Here is an 18,010-nt window from a genome sequence, read left to right as displayed (position 1 = left end):
ATTTTTTCCTAATATCCAATCTAAACCTCTGTGAACTCCTGGATCGCTGCCCCCGTCTTTTCAGGTGTCCCCAGACGGTCCCCAGGGATCCCAGCTTTGCATTCGGTTCCGGTCCGTGTAACGGTCCAGCCAGCCCAGAGAGGCAGGGTTTCCTCAATCCATCCATACAGCTTCTTCTCCCAGAGAACAAGGTGGCAGGGCCCCCACCCACGTGGGCTGTGCCTTCGATTGGGGGAGGGAGGAACGCGGTGGTCAGCACACGCGATGGCCCCTGCCTTTGGGGTCAGCACTTTTCTGGTGCTAAAGTTCTTCGTTAGCATCCCTACGCCATTCTCAAGGTTCCTTCTCCACTCTGAACTCTAGGGTACAGATGTGGGGACCTGCATGAAAACCTCCTAAGCTTACCTTCACCAGCTTAGGTTAAAACTTCCCCAAGGTACAAATTAATTTTACCCTTTCCCTTGGATTTCTACTGCCACCACCAAACTTTATCTGTGTTTACTGGGAAATGTAGTTTGGACACGTCTTTCCCCAAAAGCCTCCCAACCCTTGCACCCCACTTCCTGGGGAAGGTTTGGTAAAAATCCTCACCAGTTTGCATAGGTGACCACAGACCCAAACCCTTGGATCTTAGAAAGATGAAAAAGCTTTAAGTTTTCTTACAAGAAGACTTTTAATAGAAGTAAAGGAATCACCTCTGTAAAATCAGGATGGTAGATACCTTACAGAGTAATTACATTCAAAACATAGAGATTCCCTCTAGGCAAAACCTTAAGTTACAAAAAAGACACACAGACGGGAATAGTCATTCTATTCATCACAGTTCTTTTGTCAGCCAATTAAAGAAATCATAATCTAACATATACCTAGCTAGATTACTTACTAAAAGTACGAAGACTCCATTCCTTTTCTATCCCCGGCAAAAGCAGCATACAGACAGACACAGACCCTTTGTTTTTCTCCCTCCTCCCAGCTTTTGAAAGTATCTTGTCTCCTCATTGGTCGTTTTGGTCAGATGCCAGCGAGGTTACCGTTAGCTTCTTAACCCTTTACAGGTGAGAGGATTTTTCCTCTGGCCAGGAGGGATTTTAAAGGGGTTTACCCTTCCCTTTATATTTATGACACGTCCCCCAAATCTCAGCTAGGGTGAAATGGTGGCTAGGATTTCTTCCTGGAGCTCTAGGAAAAACAGAGTTAATAAGACACATGCACCTCTAAATATACTACCAAGTACATAAAGACTAACAATCTTTTCCACATCTCAAGGACGGTTTTAACCAGTTGATTGTGGGAAACTTTCACGGGAGAGTGCATCAGCCACTTTGTGAGAAGCTCCTGAGATGTGTTGGATGTCGAAATCAAAATCTTGGAGAGCTAAACTCCACCGAAGAAGTGTTTTGTTATTTCCCGTAGCGGTATGAAGCCACTGTAGTTCAGCATGGTCGGTTTGCAGGTGGAAACGCCGTCCCCAAATGTATGGGCGTAGCTTTGCCAGGACGTAGACAATGGCGAAACATTCTTTTTCTCTGACTGACCAGTTGCTTTCCCTCTCAGACAGTTTTTTGCTGAGAAACACTACAGGGTGGAATTCTTGATCCGGTCCTTTCTGCATTAAAACTGCTCCCACACCACGCTCGGACGCATCTCTGGTTACTAGGAAGGGTTTGTCAAAGTCTGGGGCCCTTAGTACAGGGTCAGACATGAGTGTCGCTTTAAGCTGGTTAAAGGCCTCCTGACACTTTTTGGTCCACTGAACGGCATTTGGCTGTTTCTTTTTGGTTAGGTCTCTCAGTGGGGTGGTGATTTGGCTGTATTGCGGTACAAATCGTCTGTAATAACCGGCCAAGCCTAAGCAGGATTGAACCTGTTTCTTTGTCTTTGGGACAGGCCACTTTTGGATAGTATTCGCTTTGATCTGTAGGGGGCTGACAGTTCCTTGACCCACCTGGTGTCCAAGGTAAGTCACTCTGTTTAGGCCTTTTTGACACTTCTTAACCTTAACAGTTAGTCCTGCCTCCCTTATGCGCTCAAGGACTTTTTGTAGATGTTCCAGGTGTTCTGCCCAGGAATCTGAAAATACTGCCTCATCGTCAAGGTAGGCGACTGCATATTCTCCTAATCCCGCTGGGAGACCATCTACAAGTCTTTGGAAGGTGGCGGGTGCATTCCACAGCCCGACAGGGAGGACATTAAATTCATACAGCCCGAGATGTGCGATGAAGGCTGACCTTTCCTTGGCGGATTCATCTAGCGGTACCTGCCAGTATCCCTTGGTTAAGTCCAAGGTAGAGATGAATTGGGCCCGCCCCAGTTTCTCTAATAGTTCATCTGTGCGTGGCATTGGATAGTTGTCTGGGCGAGTTACAGCATTTAGCTTATGGTAGTCCACGCAAAAACGTATCTTCCCATCTGGTTTGGGAACTAGAACCACTGGAGATGCCCATGCACTCTGTAACATATCCTGGGTCTCCCGGTCTATAGCAGTTTTAGCTTGAGGAGACTCCCGGTAAGGTTGGACTTTAATTGGGTGAGCATTACCTGTGTCAATGGAGTGGTATGCCCGTTCAGTCTGTCCTGGGGTGGATGAGAATATCGGCGCATAGCTTGTGCACAGCTCCTGGATCTGCTGTCGCTGCATACGCCCAAGGGTCATGGAGAGGTTCACCTCTTCCACACCACCAGCACTTTTCCCTTCATAGTAGACATCTTCAGGCCACTCAGCGTCCTCTCCTCCCTGGGCTGTAAACTGACAAAGCTTTAATTCTCTGGAATAAAAGGGCTTTAGAGAATTAATATGGTACACCTTAGGCTTCCGGTTGGAGGTGGAGAATGCTATGCGAAAATTAACAGCTCCCAGGCGCTCCTGGACCGTGAATGGCCCTTTCCACGATGCTTCCATTTTATGGGCTTGGAGTGCCTTTAAGACCATGACCTGGTCCCCTACTTTGAAGGAACGCTCTCTGACATGTTTATCATACCAGGCTTTTTGCTCTTTTGGAGCATCCTGTAAGTTTTCTTTAGCAAGGGCTAAAGAGGTTCGGAGGGTGTTTTGTAGGTTGGTTACAAGGTCCAGAATGTTAGTTCCTGGAGAAGGTGTAAATCCCTCCCATTGCTGCTTCACCAACTGTAATGGCTCCTTAACCTCATGGCCATATACAAGTTCAAATCGGGAAAACCCTAAACTGGGATGTGGTACAGCTCTGTAGGCAAAGAGCAATTGCTGCAACACTAGGTCCCAATCATTGGAGTGCCCATTTACGAATTTACGGATCATGGCCCCCAAAGTCCCATTAAACTTCTCCACCATGCTGTTTGTTTGATGGTGGTAAGGAGTGGCAACCAAGTGATTTACCCCATGAGCTTCCCAGAGGTTTTCCATAGTTCCTGCCAGTAAATTAGTCCCTGCACCTGTGAGGATGTCGGAGGGCCAACCTACCCTGGCAAAAATGTCTGCTAGTGCCTGGCACACACTTTTAGCCCTGGGGTTGCTTACAGCTACTGCTTCCAGCCATCGGGTGGCCAAATCCATGAAAGTCAGTCTGTACTGCTTCCCTCTGGGTGTCTTTTTCAGAAAAGGACCCAGAATATCCACAGCTACTCACTGAAATGGAACTTCAATGATGGTGAGTGGTTGGAGAGGGGCTTTGACCTGGTCTTGGGGTTTTCCCACTCTTTGGCATCCTTCACAAGACCGGACATAGGTAGAAACATCCTTGCCCATTCCCTCCCAGTGGAATGACCCCCCAAAACGGTCTTTGGTCCTGTTCACCCCAGCATGGCCACTATGGTGATCGTGGGCTAAGCTCAAGAGCTTGGCCCGGTATTTAGTTGGAACTACCAACTGTCTCTGAGGATGTCAGACTTCCTGGTGTCCACCAGAAAGAGTTTCCTTGTATAAAAGTTCTCTTTCTACAACAAACCTGGATCGATTAGAAGAGCTGAGAGGCGGTGGGTTACTTCATTCTGCCATCCAAGCTCTCTGGAGGCTTTCATCCGCTTCCTGTTCGATCTGGAACTGTTCCCTTGATGCTGGAGACATCAGTTCCTCATTAGATTGTGGACCTATGCTTGGTCCCTCTGGAAGCGATGTAGGGGATGGGGCTGTTTCCGTTGACTGTGAACCGCTCTCCGCTGGGACACTATGTTGAGGTTCAGGCTCCTGCTGAGCCTCTTATGTAGGGTTAAGGGCTGCTGCCGGTTCAGGTTCGGTGGGGCCCTCTGGTGTTGAGGTTGCAAGTACTGGATTCAGTGCTGGCAATGGGTCTGGTGCTGGTTGTTCTTCTGGTTCCAGTTCTGGGACTGGTTCTGTCTGGGTCTCTGGGACTGGATCCACTACTGCTGTTGCAGACATTGGCCTGGGGTCCGGGTCCATCACCTCTGACCGGGTCCTGATAGAAGTTTCCTGAACAGAGCTAGGCCTCACGGCTTGTTTAGCCTGGCTGCGGGTGACCATTCCCACCCTCTTGGCCCGCTTCATATGATTGGCCAAGTCTTCCCCCAACAGCATGGGGATGGGATAATCATCATCGACTGCAATAGTCCACGTTCCTGACCAGCCCTTGTACTGGACAGGCAACTTGGCTGTAGGCAAATTGAAAGAGTTGGACTTGAAGGGTTGAATCGTCACTTGGATCTCTGGGTTGATTAAATTGGGGTCCACTAAGGAAGCATGGATAGCTGACACTTGTGCTCCGGTGTCCCTCCACGCGGTGACCTTCTTCCCGCCCACACTCACAGTTTTCCTCCACTCCAAGGGTATCTGGGAGGTATCTGGGCCTGCGGATCTTTGGTGTGATTCCGGTGCAATGAACTGTAATCTGTTGGGGTTCTTGGGGCAGTTGGCCTTTACATGCCCCAGATCGTTACATTTAAAACATCGTCCAGCTGACGGGTCACTGGGGTGAGGTGGGTTGCTGGAGAACGGGGTGGTGGGACGATAAAGTGTTTGGAGGGTTCTTTGGGAGGTAGGTGGGGCCTTGGGCAGCCCCCGGAAATAGGGTGTGGTCTGGGGTTGTTCCTTCTGGTCTCCGCTCCAACTGCGACCAGTTTTTTTCTTCTCTACCATCTCCACCCATCTGTCTCCAATCTCTCCTGCCTCGATTACAGTTTTGGGCTTCCCATCTAGGATGTATCTTTCTATTTCCTCAGGAACACCCTCTAATAATTGTTCCATTTGCATTAGGAAGGGCAAATTTGCTGGAGATTCAACACTTGCTCCTGATATCCAGGCATCCCAGTGTTTCACAATGTGGTAGGCATGTTGGGTAAATAACATGTCTGGTTTCCACCTTAGGGCTCTGAACCTCCGACGAGAATGCTTGGGTGTTATCCCCATTCTAACTCTCGCCTTGGATTTAAACAGTTCGTACTTGTTCATGTGTTCTTTAGGCATTTCTGCCACCACCTCAGCTCAGGGTCCACTGAGCTGCGGCCTCAGCTCTACCATGTATTGGTCTGTAGAGATGCTGTACCCAAGCCAGGCCCTTTTGAAGTTTTCTAAGAAAGCCTCGGTATCATCGCCTGCCTTGTAGGTGGGGAACTTTCTGGGATGGGAAGTGGTACCTGGAGAAGGATTGCTAGGGTTTGTTGGTATATTCTGCCTAGTCTTTACCTTCTCCATCTCCAGTTCATGCTTCCTCTTTTTCCTTCTTCTCCTCCACATGCTTCCTCTCTTTTTCCTTCTCCTCCTCCACATACTTCCTTGCCTCCATTACCCTCCTGTGGGCAGCCTCCTGTACCTCCTTCTCCAGCCGCATGAGTTCTATCTGTCTTTCATGTTCCTTTTGTTTTTCCTCAGCCTGAAATTCCAGCGTTTCTTGAGCCGTGGATTCTGTCATCCTACCCTCTCTGTTTTTAACTAACTTTACACCCGAGGTTTGGAAATAAACAAACAAAACTTGGCTGTAAAATTTTGCTGTACTGGAATAGGATACCTATTCTCTGATAGTGATTGTCAGCCTACAGAAAAAGACAATTCCCTTTGTCTCTGCTCTGGCCCCAAATCAAAGCAAAAAACCTCCAACTACTTGGTAACCTGCTTATCAGCAGCCCCAAAGGAAAAAAAATTTCGTGTTCAAATCTGTGCTCCTTCTAAAAAAAAATCAAAATCCTAACCCCCCCCCCCCCCCGCCACCATGTCAAGGTTGCTTCCCCACTCCGAACTCTAGGGTACAGATGTGGGGACCTGCATGAAAACCTCCTAAGCTTACTTTCACCAGCTTAGGTTAAAACTTCCCCAAGGTACAAATTAATTTTGTCCTTTGCCCCTAGATTTCTACTGCCACCACCAAACTTTAACTGGGTTTACTGGGAAACGTAGTTTGGTCACGTCTTTCCCTCCCAAATCCTCCCAACCCTTGCACCCCACTTCCTGGGGAAGGTTTGGTACAAATCCTCAACAATTTGAATAGGTGACCACAGACCCAAACCCTTGGATCTTAGAACAATGAAAAAGCATTGAGTTTCCTTACAAGAAAACTTTTAATAGAAGTAGAAAAGAATCACCTCTGTAAAATCAGGATGGCAAATACCTTACAGGGGAATTAAATTCAAAACAGAGAGAATCCCTCTAGGCAAAACCTTAAGTTACAAAAAGACACACAGACAGGAATATCCATTCTATTCAGCACAGCTATTTTCTCAGCCATTTAAAGAAATCATAACCTAACACATAACTAGCTAGATTACTTACTAAGTTCTAAGAGTCCATTTCTGTTCTGTCCCCGGCAAAAGCATCACACAGACAGACAAAGACCCTTTGTTTTTCTCCCTCCTCCCAGCTTTTGAAAGTATCTTATCTCCTCATTGGTCATTTTGGTCAGGTGCCAGCGAGGTTACCTTTAGCTTCTTAACCCTTTACAGGTGAGAGGATTTTTCCTCTGGAGAGGAGGGATTATAAAGGAGTTTACCCTTCCCTTTCTATTTATGACAACAGGTGAAAGTGTTTTTCCACGGGGCATGGGGATTTTATAGCTCCGGGGACAGAAAGGTGGTTCCCCTTCCCTTTATATTTATGACAGGTCCTTTCTTATGTTATTCTAAAAATACATAAGTGTCACAGCCACATTGTGACTGACAAATAACTTCCTTTCTCAATTCCACCGTGTAATTATAAGATAACTCCACTGGGATATAAATATTGTTCTTACAGTTCAGTGGATAGTACATAGAGCTGCACAAACAAGTCATTGTGTCAGGAAATTTTAGCTCGTACTGACTTCACTAGTGCTTTATATCTGGCCTGTTGTAAAATGAGGCAAACATCAAGATAAGCTGATGTACCCCATGGAAGACCTATGTGTACCCCTGGAGTACACGGACCCCTGGCTGAGAACCACTGATCTCCACTAACGCACAAGGGAATTGGCCTCAAGACACATTGCATCACCTGATCAGCCAATGTCACATGCAGGGTTGTGAAATCTCCCATCTCCGGGTCCACCAGGATGTCATGGGGCAGCCCCAGCCGATCCCCCAGGGGGCAGGTATTTGCCAACCTGCCGGATAAAACCACAGCCAGATGCTTCCTTGCTGTTCTGCTCACCGCAGCTAACATCCAGGCACCATGTGGGTGGCTCTGCCCCTCTGCCTGCTGTCCGCTCTCCTGGCCACAGGTGAGTCCCATCCATCCCCGGGCAGAGGGAACTGGGTGGTGGGGTCGGGCATTCACTTGGGGAACGTGCTGCTGTCAATGGTGGATTCTGGGGTCAGGATGGAATTAATGGGTAAAACCAGCGAGAGGAAAACCCGGAGTCACATTCCCCTGGCTGAATCGGGGAGAACAGGGATTGGAGCCTGGGACTCCCACAGCCCACGCTAGGGGCCTGGCCAGCGGGTCTGAGTCCCTCTGTCCTTGCTTCTTCTCGTTCCTCCTCCAGCTCTCGCCCAAGCTTGGGGTCATCCCGATGAGGAGCAGCTCCCCCGTCCACATGTCGTCCTGCCTAGAAATGTTCCCCTGCCTGTCAGCGCTGAGATTCCTGCCAGGACTCCTGGCTTCATTCCCCGGGTTTGAAAGGGGAATGCGGGTGCAACGGGTGGGGGCTGGGAGCCAGGACTCCTCAGATCATTCCCCAGCTGTGGAAGAGGGCTGGGGTGTAGTGAGTTTGAGCAGAGATGGCTGCAAATCAGGACTCCCGGGTTCTGTCCGTGGCTCTGAAAGAGGTGTGGGATCTCGTGGGTTAGAGTGGGCTGGGAGTCAGGAGTGAGGACTTCTCGGCTGTCTTCTTGGTTCTAAGCCTGAATTGAACACATCTTTTTTCTACCTCAGTTTCCCTATTTCTTAGATGGGGAGAATATCACTTTGCTACCATCTAGGGACATAGAAGGGGCAGGGGAAGGCGTTCTGAGGTTTAATTGATGTTTCCACATGAAAGCTCTAAAAAAACCAAAGTGGGAAAATCTCTTTCTTTCTTTCTTTCTTTCTTTCTTAAAACTACCTTACGCTCACGTCATAAATTAAAGGCCCCCACGCTCTGGAGAGGAAAGAGTTGATGCTCCTGGGATCGCTGGCTGGAGGTGCACAGCCATCTATCCAAAGGCTTAACAAGCGTCAATCGTATTCTGAATAAGAGAATTAGCAGGATCAGCCATGAAAAGTGGACTAAAGTCGAGTGTGGCTGAGAGGCAGAGGCCTGGAGCAGAGAGTGACGGCGGGGTGTGTGTGTGTGTGTGAAAGGTTCACCGCAAAGCCAGGCAGAAACCCCTCTTCAGAGCAGCCGAATTCTTGTTTTTCTGTCTACACAGACGTGTGGGGTTTGTTCGCAGGCACAAGCTGCACCCCAGATAGCCACATCAGCACCTGAAAATGTATTCTAGCCACAGACACTCAGGCAGCAAACAGACTTGTCTGCAGCATTGAGTCAGATACAAATGACCAGCTAGCAAGATGCCTTTCCCCATCCGGAGAGTTAAATGGAACTGGACAGAACTGCTGCAAAAGCAGGTGGCATTTCTCCAAGATTTGTCTGCCCACACGTTCACTGAGGAGGCATTGGTGGTAACAACTCCCACAGCGCCACCTCTTGGTTGCTGGTGGTATTTCACCCACGGGCACTGCCTGAGGAGGGGTGTGGAGCTGGGGTTTGTACTGAGAAGGGATTTTTTCCAACCTCCAGGGAGCGCTCTGCAATGCGAGGTGTGTGAGTCTAAAGAGCAATCGTGCTCCGGCTCCCTGCAGCCCTGTGCCCCCTCGGAAGGGACCTGCATCACCGTCGTGGCAGAGTTCAGACTGGGTGAGTGAAAGAAGATTTCTACTAAGTATAGACACCATTGTCCTCCTGAAGCCAGGGGTCGAACCCAGGATTCCTGGCTCCCAGCCCCTCCCCCTACTCTAACCAATAGGCTCTGCTCTTCTCCAGGAGCAGGGACTGCTCAGTCTGGAAAGATAATGTCATAGACAGGGGACGGGATGAGATGGGGAATTGCAGTGGGTGGCTGTTGGGCCTGGATCAGAAAGAAGACAGGATTTTATCCGGGTGAGGGGGAAGATGAGATTAGTTGGGCGTGGGGTGGATGGAACAGAAGGGGAGGATGGAGCAGCTGGGGGTCCATTTTGGAGTTCAGAGGTGATGCTCTGTTTCTCTTCCACAGAGGGATTCTCCTTGTCCTACACGGCTAAATCGTGCCTAGAGCCCAAGAACTGTGAGCCTGGCCCCTTCTCGCTGACCTACGCGTACAATGTCACCGTGTGGGCGAACATCGCCTGCTGTGACACTGACGGCTGCAACGCTGGGGCCATCCCAGGTGTGTGTCTGCTGCAAACCTAGAGCCCTGCTCCGGCCACACCCGCCTGGAGAGAACCCAGGAGTCCTGGCTCCCAGCCCCCCTGCTCTAACCACTAGACCCCACTCCCTTCCCTGAGGTGGGATCGAGCCCAGCGTGTAGTGACTCCCCACCCCTGGCTGACTGTGTGTGTCTGACTGTTCTCAGTGCCAACTGTGAGCTCCGTCCCCAACGGCCGGCAGTGCCCGTCATGCTTCAACCTGTGGGGAGGAAACTGTCAGGACAACAAGCTCTTGGCCTGCACCGGAGCCGAGGACCATTGTGTTGAGGAATCTGGGATATTAACACTGGGTAAGTCCTCCAGATGTGGGAGGGGTCTAAACACAGAGCACGAGGTGGAGCCCAGGTGTCCTGGCTTAGTCCCAGGCCCCCTTGCTCTGACCCACTAGACTCCACTCCCCTGGCAGAGTTGCAGAGAGAACCCAGGAGTCCTACTTGCCGAGATGCCAAAGGAGCACTCAAGGAGGATAAAACCACTGCGGGGAAACTAAATGAATTCTGTGCATCGGTCTTCACGGCTGAGGCTGGGGGGGAGATTCCCAAACCGGAACCATTCTGTTTTCATGACAAATCTGAGGAACTGTCCCAGATTGAGGAGTCATTACAGGAGGTTTTGCAACAAATTGATAAATTAAACAGTAATAAGTCACCAGGTCCAGATGGGTTTCGCCCAAGAGATCGGAAGGAACTCAAATGTCAAATTACAGAACGACTTATTGTGGTTTGTAACTTAGCATTTAAATCAGCTTCTGTCCCAACTGGCTGGAGGACGTCTAATGACACGCCAATTTTTAAAAAGGGCTCCAGAGGTGATCCTTTCAACTACAGGCCAATAAGTCTGACTTCAGTACAGGGCAAGCTCATTGAAACTACAGGAAAGAAGAGAATTGTCAGCCACATAGATGAACATAATTTGTTGTGGAAGGATCAACATGGTTTCGGTAAAGGGAAATCACGCCTCACCAATCTACTAGAATTCTCTGAGGGGGTCAACAAGCGTGTGAACAAGGGGAATCCAGTGGATACAGTGTACTTAGATTTTGAGAAAGCCTTTGAAAAGGTCCCTCACCAAAGGCTCTTCAGAAACGTGAGCTGTCATGGGATAAAATCCTCTCATGGCTCAGTAACTTGTTAAAAGATAGGGAAAAACAGGTAGGAAGAAATGGTCAGTTTTCAGAACGGAGAGAGGTAAAAAGTGGGAGTCCCCCAGGGATCTGCACTGGGCCCAGTCCTATTCATAGAATCATAGAATATCAGGGTTGGAAGGGACCTCAGGAGGTCATATAGTCCAACCCCCTGCTCAAAGCAGGACCAATCCCCAATTAAATCATCCCAGCCAGGGCTTTCTCAAGCCTGACCTTAAAACCTTCTAAGGAAGGAGATTCTACCACCTCCCTAGTTAACGCATTCCAGTGTTTCAGCACCCTCCTAGTGAAAAAGTTTTTCCTAATATCCAACCTAAACCTCCCCCACTGCAACTTGAGACCATTACTACTTGTCCTGTCATCTTTTACCACTGAGAATAGTCTAGAACCATCCTCTTTGGAACCACCTCTCAGGTAGTTGAAAGCAGCTATCAAATCCCTCCTCATTCTTCTCTTCTGTAGACTAAACAATCCCAGCTCCCTCAGCCTCTCCTCATAAGTCATGTGCTCCAGACCCCTAATCATTTTTGTTGTCCTTCGCTGGACTCTCTCCAATTTATCCACATCCTTCCTGTAGTGTGGGGCCCAAAACTGGACAAAGTACTCCAGATGAGGCCTCACCAATGTCGAATAGAGGGGGACGATCACGTCCCTCGATCTGTTGGCTATGCCCCTACTTATAAATCCCAAAATGCCATTGGCCTTCTTGGCAACAAGGGCACACTGCTGACTCATATCCAGCTTCTCGTCCACTGTCACCCCTAGGTCCTTTCCCGCAGAACTGCTGCCTAGCCATTCGGTCCCTAGTCTGTAGCTGTGCATTGGGTTCTTCCGTCCTAAGTGCAGGACCCTGCACTTATCCTTATTGAACCTCATCAGATTTCTTTTGGCCCAATCCTCCAATTTGTCTAGGGCCCTCTGTATCCTAACCCTACCTGCCACCGTATCTACCACTCCTCCTAATTTATCTACCACTCCTCCGCAAATTTGCTGAGAGTGCAATCCACACCATCCTCCAGATCATTTATGAAGATATTGAACAAAACTGGCCCCAGGACTGACCCTTGAGGGACTCCACTTGATACCGGCTGCCAACTAGACATGGAGCCATTGATCACTACCTGTTGAGCCCGACAATCTAGCCAACTTTCTATCCACCTTATAGTGCAGTCATCCAGCCCATACTTCTTTAACTTGCTGGCAAGAATACTGTGGGAGACCGTGTCAAAAGCTTTGCTAAAGTCAAGAAACAATACATCCACTGCTTTCCCTTCATCCACAGAACCAGTAATCTCATCATAGAAGGCGATTAGATTAGTCAGGCATGACCTTCCCTTGGCGAATCCATGATGACTGTTCCTGATCACTTTTCTCTCATGTAAGTGCTTCAGGATTGATTCCTTGAGGACCTGCTCCATGATTTTTCCAGGGACTGAGGTGAGGCTGACTGGCCTGTAGTTCCCAGCATCCTCCTTCTTCCCTTTTTTAAAGATGGGCACTACATTAGCCTTTTTCCAGTCATCCGGGACTTCCCCCATTCGCCACGAGTTTTCAAAGATAATGCCAATGGCCCTGCAATCACATCCACCAACTCCTTTAGCACTCTCGGATGCAATGCATCCGGCCCCATGGACTTGTGCATGTCCAGCTTTTCTAAATAGTCCCGAACCACCTCTGTCTCCACAGAGGGCTGGCCACCTATTCCCCATGCTGTGATGCCCAGCGCAGCAGTCTGGGAGCTGACCTTGTTCCTGAAGACAGAGTCAAAAAAGCATTGAGTACATTAGCTATTCACCATATTCCGAAATGTTCTGGAAAAAGGGGTAAATAGTGAGGTGGCAAAATTTGCAGAAGATACAAACCTACTCAAGATAGTTAAGTCCAAAGCTTACTGTGAAGAAGTACTAAAGGGTCTCTCAAAACAGGGTGACTGGGCAACAAAACGGCAGAGGAAATTCAATATTGATAAATGCTAAATAATGCACATGGGCAAACATAATCCCAATTAGACATACACAATGATGGGTCAAATTTACCACTCAAGAAAGATCTTGGAGTCACTATGGATAGTTCTCTGAAATCATCCACTCCATGTGCAGCGGCTGTGAAAACAGCAAACAGAATGCTGGGAATAATTAAGAAAGGGACAGAGAATAGGACAGAAAAAATCGTGTTGCCTCAATATAAATCCATGGGACGCCCACAGCTTGAACACTGAGTGCGGATGTGGTCGCCCTGTCTCCAAAAAGATCTACTGGAATTGGAAAAGCTTCAGAAAAGCCCAACCAAAATGACGAGGGGGATGGAACGGCTGCCATATGAGGAGAGATTAATAAGAGTGGGACTTTTAATCCTGGAAAAGAGATGGCTAAGGGGGGATAGGAAAGAGTTCTGTAAAAGGTTGAAGGGTGTGAAGAAAGTGTTATTACTCTTTCTAACATATGAACTAGGAGCCACCAAATGAAATGAACGGGCAGCAGGTTTAAAAAAACAAAAGGAAGCACTGCTTCACACAACGCACAGTCAACCTGTGGAAGTCATTGCCGGGAAATCTTGTGAAGGCGAAGGGTTCAAACAGGAACTAGAGAAGTTCCTGGAGGACAGGTCCATCTGTGGCTATAGCCAGGATGGGCAGTGATGGTGGCCCTAGCCTCTGTTTGCCAGGAGCTGGGAATGGGCGACAGGGGATGGATCACTGGATGGTTCCCTGTTCTGTTCATTCCCTCTGGGGCACCTGGCATTGGCCAGAGGATACTGGGCTAGATGGACCTTTGGGGTGACCCAGGGGGGCCGTTCCTCTGTTATGTTCTCACGTTGTTCCAGCCCCCTGCTCTGAGCACTAGACCCCAGTCTGCCTGCAGAGCCGGGTGCAGTCCTGCTGGGAGGGGAGTGTGTGAGAGACCTCATGGGGGTTGGGGGGGGGATGTGGGAGCCTCTGATCATGTCTGTCTCCCCCCGTACAGGTGACATCACCGTGATAAAGATTGCGGCTGGATGTGGCTCGCCTGGCGCCTGCGTGAAGAGAGTGGGGGTGAAGAAATACTCCCAGGGCATGGTGGAGATGTTGATCTGGGCCGAGTGCTACCCAGCTCCCAGGGCCGGTGGAGGCATCGGGGAGCCCTGAGTCCCGGACTAGCATCCTTCCCTTCTGCTGCGTGCCGGGCTGCAGTGCACCTCCCTTCAGCAGCCACTGGCTGCTGCTTCTCTTTGGGGGAGATTGCGGGTTCCTTTTGTGCATTGGTTGAATAAAGCGAGTTGTGGGGAAAGTACCCCCCATGATCTCTGATCTTCCCTGGGGAAGGAGGGCTGTGGGAAGGAGAGGCCGTGGCTCACCCAGCTGTCCTGGCGGGCGGGAACGCCCTGGAGGGGAGAAATGTCCTTCTAGGTTGATTTTGCAGGGCTCAGTTCGTCCCGCTCTCTGGAGCGGCTCCACTGGGAGTGCCGGGCTCAGGGAAGGTGTCAGGAAACAGGGCAGATCCCCCCAACCGGTGGTGCTCTGTGAGCAGATTTCACCCAGCGTGAACTCCTGGATCGCTGCCCCCGTCTGACCCCGGAGTCACAGCCAGTCCCCTCAGATACTCTCAGACAAGCCGGACTTTGTGAGGAAAGGTCACGTACACCCCAAACCAGCCCACCCAGGTTGTTCCCAGCCCCAGGAGACCGGTCACTTACCCCAGAGCCACGGGACCCCAGATCCTCCACTAAAGGCAACCCTGGCAGCCAGGTCTGTAGGAAACTCGCTAAAGGTTCGTGAGCTAAGGAAAGGAAATGAGGGTCACAAGGGGTTAAAGGCGGTAAAATTCATGCCCAGATGAGTCGCATTCTGTAATTCCAAACGGTGGCGGTGATGGAAGAACCTGCCATTCTCCCAAGTCTTTTCAGGTGCCCCCAGACGGTCTCCGGGGATCCCTGCTTTGCATCTGGTTCTGGTCCCTGTAAGAGTCCAGCCAGCCCAGCGAGGCAGGATCCTTCCCTGAATCCATCCTTACAGCTTCTTCTCCCAGAGAACAAGCTGGCAGGGCCCCCACCCACGTGGGCTTTGCCTTCGATGAGGGAGGGAGGAACGCGGCAGTCAGCACACACGATGGCCCCTGCCTTTGGACTCAGCACTTTCCTGGTGCGAAAGTTCCTCCTTAGCATCCCTCCACCGTCTCTGCTGGGTCAGTGAGTCCCAGGGCTGTGCTCAGGGTGAATGGTTGTTACTCCGCGAAAACAGCAGACGGGGAAGGGAAAACCATACCACGGCCCATTGGTTTTCATGAAATTGAAACTCCAAACACACTGTTCTACCTTCGCCATGCCTTTGATCTCGGCCAGGGGCTCTCGACCTTTCCAGACCGCTGTACCCATTGTGGCAGTCTGATGTGTCTTGCATAGCCCAAGTTTCCCCTCACTTAAAGCTACTTGCTTCCAAAACCAGACATGGAGTCTAAATTAGCTGTTCCCAGTCAAGAAAGAGATCTTGGAGTCACAGTGGATAGTTCACAGTACGCAGTGCATGTCAAAAAAGAGAACAGAATGTTGGGAATCATTAAGAAAGGGAGAGATAATGAGACAGTAAATGTCATATTGCCCCTATATAAATCCATGCTACTCCCATTCTTGAAAACTGTGTGGAGATGTGGTCACCTCAGCGTATAAAAGAGATATCGGAATTGGAAAATCATAGAATCATAGAATCATAGAATATCAGGATTGGAAGGGACCCCAGAAGGTCATCTAGTCCAACCCCCTTCTTGAAGCAGGACCAATTCCCAGTTAAATCATCCCAGCCAGGGCTTTGTCAAGCCTGACCTTAAAAACCTCTAAGGAAGGAGATTCTACCACCTCCCTAGGTAACGCATTCCAGTGTTTCACCACCCTCTTAGTGAAAAAGTTTTTCCTAATATCCAATCTAAACCTCCCCCACTGCAACTTGAGACCATTACTCCTCGTTCTGTCATCTGCTACCATTGAGAACAGTCTAGAGCCATCCTCTTTGGAACCCCCTTTCAGGTAGTTGAAAGCAGCTGTCAAATTCCCCCTCATTCTTCTCTTCTGCAGGCTAAACAATCCCAGCTCCCTCAGCCTCTCCTCATAAGTCATGTGTTCCAGACCCCAAATAATTTTTGTTGCCCTTCGCTGGACTCTCTCCAATTTATCCACATCCTTCTTGTAGTGTGGGGCCCAAAACTGGACACAGTACTCCAGATGACACCTCACCAATGTCGAATAGAGGGGAACGATCACGTCCCTCGATCTGCTCGCTATGCCCCTACTTATACATCCCAAAATGCCATTGGCCTTCTTGGCAACAAGGGCACACTGCTGACTCATATCCAGCTTCTCATCCACTGTTACCCCTAGGTCCTTTTCCGCAGAACTGCTGCCTAGCCATTCGGTCCGTAGTCTGTAGCTGTGCATTGGGTTCCTCCGTCCTAAGTGCAGGACCCTGCACTTATCCTTATTGAACCTCATCAGATTTCTTTTGGCCCAATCCTCCAATTTGTCTAGGTCCCTCTGTATCCTATCCCTCCCCTCCAGCGTATCTACCACTCCTCCCAGTTTAGTATCATCCGCAAATTTGCTGAGGGTGCAATCCACACCATCCTCCAGATCATTTATGAAGATATTGAACAAAACCGGCCCCAGGACCAACCCCTGGGGCACTCCACTTGATACCGGCTGCCAACTAGACATGGAGCCATAGATCACTACCCGTTGAGCCCGACAATCTAGCCAACTTTCTACCCACCTTATAGTGCATTCATCCAGCCCATACTTCCTTAACTTGCTGACAAGAATACTGTGGGAGACCGTGTCAAAAGCTTTGCTAAAGTCAAGAAACAATACATCCACTGTATTCAGAAAAGATTCAGAAAAGGGTCATAAAATTATTAGGGGGATGGAACAGCTCCGTGAGGAGAGATTCATAAGAGTGGGACTTTTCAGCTTGGAAAAGAGACGGACAAGGGTGGATAGGAGAGAGGTCTAGAAAATCATGAGTGGTGTGGAGAAAGTAGATAAGGAAGTGTTATTTACTCCTTCTCATAACACAAGAACTAGGGGCCACCAAATGAAATTAAGAGGCAGTAGGTTTAAAAAAACAAAGGGAAGTGTTTTTTCACATAATGCACCATCAACCTGTGGAACTCCTTGCCAGAGGAATGTGCAAATTCCAAAAGTAAACTGGGTTCAAAAAAGAGCTAGATAAATTCATGGAGGATAGGGCCATCAATGGCTATTAGCCAGGCTGGGTAGGGATGGTGTCCTTAGCCTCTGTTTGCCAGAAGCTGTGAATGGATGACAGGGGATGGAACACTTGATGTTTGATTACCTGTTCTGTTCATTCCCTCTGGGCACCTGGCATTGGCCACTGTCGGAAGACAGGATACTGGGTTAGATGGACCTTTGGTCTGACCCAGTGTGGCCCTGTCAGGGTTCCTTCCCGACTCTGAACTCGAGGGTACAGATGTGGGGACCCGCAGGAAAGACCCCCTCAGCTTATTCTTACCAGCTTAGGTTAAAAACTTCCCCAAGGTACAAACTTTGCCTTGTCCTTGAACCGTACGCTGCCACCACCAAGCGTCTTACACAAAGACCAGGGAAAGAGCCCACTTGGATATGTCTTCCCCCAAAATATCACCCCAAGTCCTGGGGAAGGCTTGATAAGAATCCTCCCCAATTTGTACAAGTGAACACAGACCCAAACCCTTGGATCTTCAGAACAATGAAAAAGCAAACAGGTTCTTAAAAGAAGAATTTGAATGAAAGAAAAGGTGAAAGAATCACCCCTGTAAAATCAGGATGGTAAATACCTTCCAGGGTAATCAAATTGGGTGCATTGGGTTCTTCCATCCTGAGTGCAGGACCCTGCACTTATCCTTATTGAACCTCATCAGATTTCTTTTGGTCCAATCCTCCAATTTGTCCAGGTCCCTCTGTATCCTATCCCTGCCCTCCAGCGTATCTACCATTCCTCCCAGTTTAGTATCATCAGCAAATTTGCTGAGAGTGCAATCCACACCATCCTCCAGATCATTTATGAAGATATTGAACAAAACCGGCCCCAGGGGCACTCCACTTGACACCGGCTGCCAACTAGA

At 49.3% G+C, this 18,010-nt stretch overlaps 1 pseudogene; it reads left to right on the top strand.

Moving 5' to 3' along the window:
• Positions 1-7,519: 7,519 nt before the first annotated feature.
• Positions 7,520-14,049, top strand: LOC140902795 (phospholipase A2 inhibitor and Ly6/PLAUR domain-containing protein-like; annotated as a pseudogene).
• Positions 14,050-18,010: the final 3,961 nt, after the last annotated feature.

Source organism: Lepidochelys kempii, chromosome 24, assembly GCF_965140285.1.
Source record: "Lepidochelys kempii isolate rLepKem1 chromosome 24, rLepKem1.hap1, whole genome shotgun sequence".
In the NCBI taxonomy this organism is placed as follows: Eukaryota; Metazoa; Chordata; order Testudines; family Cheloniidae; genus Lepidochelys; species Lepidochelys kempii.
This window is presented reverse-complemented; position numbering and strand designations above follow the sequence as displayed.